Source organism: Olea europaea, chromosome 15 (genome assembly GCF_002742605.1).
Source record: "Olea europaea var. sylvestris chromosome 15, O_europaea_v1, whole genome shotgun sequence".
NCBI classification, from domain to species: Eukaryota; Viridiplantae; Streptophyta; class Magnoliopsida; order Lamiales; family Oleaceae; genus Olea; species Olea europaea.
Genome location: NC_036251.1, coordinates 13,551,618 through 13,555,717, shown reverse-complemented (window position 1 = coordinate 13,555,717; position 4,100 = coordinate 13,551,618).

Here is a 4,100-nt window from a genome sequence, read left to right as displayed (position 1 = left end):
TAATTAGGGGTTTGGGATAAATGTCCAATTTTGCACCTAATTACCAAGGTTAAGTATTTTTTTTCTTTCCTTCCACTTGGCCATGTATTGCATGTATCAAGCAGGCATGAGTGTTTAATCAATGCATGAATTGTTTTAAATTAAGCATGAGGTGGTTAATGAATTCATAGGTGTTTGATTGAAGTAAGAAATGCATCCATGCAGCCCACGTAGAGAAAATGGTTGAAGAGTCACCTTTAATTAATCATTTTCTTACCTTTAAATAGAAATGTTGCTGCCATTATTTTCCCTTGCAAGAAAAAAACAGATTTTCACTTGTATGAAAGGGCATTCAACGTGAGAAAAAAAAGGGAGACAAGCCTAGCACTCTCAATTCATCTTTCAACCGAATTTTCTTCAAGTTTTACACTAAGATACTTTCTATGCTTAAGTGGTCGGATTTCATGCTAATATTTATACTTAAGTTATGCATGAAAAACCATAATATGAATGTGGTGGACAAGTCCACAAAGTTAGATATCTACTTATGCCTTAGGACAAGTCCAAAGGGCACCGGCAAACCGGAATGTGCAAGTATATGTTTGATTGCATTCTTTTGTGTAGTATTAACATGTTAAAATCCAAGCATGGTATCTTATTGAGTATTCCTTATACTCATAGTATTTTACACTAAATTTTCAGATCCATAATTGCGAAGTTGGTGGAAGTCAGTCGGCATAATCGATGATGGGTTAGGGACAAGGTTGTTTTGCATCGAAGTTTTATTTTTGCATGTTTTGATCGACTGCTTTCCATATGTTTTCTTATGGTATTGTATAAAAAACATGTATAAGACATGATGTAATATGGTTCCGGAAGTAAATTATTCAATTATATCTTCTATGTTGTGTTAAGAGACATTTTTTTTAAAAAACCTTCTCCTTGCAAGTGACAAAAGGCAGAAACGGAATAGTTTTTGGGTCAATTTCAAAACGTTATTTCTGACTCCATAAACGTCTATTTGAGACTCTAAAAATATTTCTGCGTTCCTCATTGAGTTGTCTTAATATGGGCACAAGAATCACTCAATTTGAATAACTGTAGCCTGAGATATAAATTTTTAAACGTTGAAGGGTCAATCTGAAATTTCTGTGCAATACCTTACTGTTTTCAGTAAAACGCCCATATCATATGATTTTGGAAATTTTTCATATTTTAACTTAGAAAACTACTTGAAAATATCTTTCTAATGTCATAAATTTCATAGAAAATGGAGTTGGGATGAATTCTATAAAAATAGTTGAACTTGCTGCCCCAACTAATCGTGGCAGAGCAGAGTCCGTAAATGTAAAGTATAATTTTGTCGTCATGCGCTCTTGCTGGCCATTAAAATTTTATGAGAGATATTTTACCAAGTTGAAAATAAGTTTCTAACATGTAATACTTTCATTTAAGAGTATTTACATATAGCGAAGGTAGCAGTTTTTATATTTAGTATGTGACACTCGAAGCTTAAGTTCTGGGTGTCACATAGAGGGTGTGAACGGGATGGTAGTAACAGTGATGGAGGAAATGTGAGTTCAGGATGAGCAGAGGCCATCACTGCCATGCAAGCATTTTGATACTAAAACTTGTCATGGATGAAGGTTCGTAACTGCTCCAGTTGTACCTACATCCCGTCTTGCCAACGGGTTATGTGCAAGTCCATCACCTTTAGTCGCCTAAGTATGTCCCCTAGAACATCACCCGTCTAAGGATATAAGGGAGGAGATAGTTCTGGCTGAGAAGATAAAGATGAGCTTGGCCTGTCTTGATGTATTAAAAGCCTATCTCGGAGTCCCGTGTGAGAGGTGGCTTGGGATGCAACAATTCATTAGATTCGCGAGTGGAAACACCGCCTTTATATAGAGATCATGGATTAGGGAGGGGTGTCCCAAATTGCCTGTGGACGATCCCCCTAGGATGCATAAAATACTATTCTGGATGACCTTTTCAACATCAATAGGTAGATCCTATTGAATGGCATATTTCAAGAGAGCCCGTTTCTTTGTTACCTCACTTATGTTACTACTAGGAACTAGTTTGGTGGATATAAAATGATTCCAAACCTTAAAATTAATCGTCAATCAAGAAGCGAAAAAGTTGGTCACAACACTAGCAGATCGTTTCCATTAAGTGCCTTCGCAATTTAGTGTGTGAATCAAAATGTCGAGATCAACTCCATCTTCACATAATCTAGAGTAGTCATCATCGGGGATGTCCCATGAGTTGTAGAATTTGTTGATAGATGCACAGTTAAATTTGATCCAAAAACCCTGCCCAAAAACTTTGAAATGTACGTGACTACGTGTTCTTGGCATTAGCATAAAATTCGTTCACTAAAGGGATTAAGGTAGCACCTGGTTGCAAAGCAAATCTTTTCCACACCAAACTTTGTATATTCTCGGGCAATAGTTTTTCAAAACCCCTCTCCAAAATATAGTTCCAGTAAATGACCATATGTCTATAGTGTTCCTCCATGACGGAACTTACAAACCAGCTCCGATCAAATATAGTGGAAGACGAAGATTCTGTGACTTTAGATTTCTTCTTAGGTGGCATGGCTACTTAGCTCAATTCAAGCTCACAGTAATATCAATGATCCCCAAAATCCAATTACCACAATTTAAACCAAAAATGTTCACTGCTGCAAATGGCATTAACAAGCAACACCCAAACCAAAACCACACATACAAAATAGTCCCCAAAACTCACCTAGGCAATATGTCAAACATCTTGTAGACACCAATCCCAATTACACACTAATCAAGTTTCATAGCCCCAATTCACACCTAATCATTTATGAAATACCATCTCATGTACTAAAATTTACCACCACAAGCTTAAAGCCTTCTATGGAAGAGAATTACATACCAAGAATGTAGCAATTAGTTTAAGGAATGGGATTCTTCGACAACCAAGCAAACAATGAGGAATATGTGAAAATGAGGCTTGGTATCTAATTAAGTAGTGAGCAAAATGTGATGTGAGAGAGAAGGAAGACGAATGGAGAAATGGGGAGAGAGAGGCATGGGGAAAAAGAAAAATGGAGAACAGGGTAGGTTTTAAAATAAAGGTAGGGGGAAGAAAATAACAAAAACAAAGCTAAAAAAAAAACCTTTAAAAAAACTTTTATATGGCAGCACAGAGCCTAGGTTATTGTAAAAAAACAATTTTTTTTTAATTTAAAATATGGGCACCGCAGTGCTGGGTTACTGCACCAAAATTTTCAAAAAATGATTTTTTTTATTTAGATATACTGCAATCCCCACTGTGGTCTTTTCCATTAATGCCCTAGGTTCGATGCTCCCATGCTCGAGAATGTACCTATGAAACAAAATGAACACAATCTTACTAATGCATGTAAATGTGGAAAACTTCTATATATAAAAAAGAAAAAGACAAATTTGGGTTGATGGATAGAACTTGGGTTGCCTCCCAAGAAGTACTTCTTTAACGTCATTAGCTGGACATAGAACTGGGTTTACGTTGATTCTATAAGGACAATCTCTTCCATATCTTGATCCTCCTCTCTGTGACAATGCTTAAGGCATTGTCCATTTGTTTGGGAGAATGATCCATCTTTGTTTACGAGCTCCACCAAACCATAGGTAAATGCTTTACGAACCACAAAAGGTCCTGACCACAACTTGCCTGGAAAAAGCTTCAAGTGAGAATTAAATAGAAGAACTCATTCTCTAAGCTTGAATTCTCTTGTGAAGATCCTCTTGTCGTGCCACAACTTTGTGTGCTCCTTATATATCTTGGCATTCTCATATGCATTGTTTTGAATTTCATAAAGTTCGTCGAGTTGCAACAAGTATTGTGGCCTTTCTAATTTCATGTCCAAGTTCGGCTTTTTCACAGCCCAATAGGCTCCATGCTCCAGTTCAACCGATAGGTGACATGCTTTCTCAAATACCAATAGATAAGGTGACATTCCAATTGGTGTTTCAAATGTCGTTCAGGATGCCCATAAGGCATCGTCTAGTTTGTGAGCCCAATCTTTGCTGTTGGTATTTCTTGTCTTTTCCAATATTTGCTTTATTTCTCTGTTGGAGAACTCTACTTGCCGATTGGAT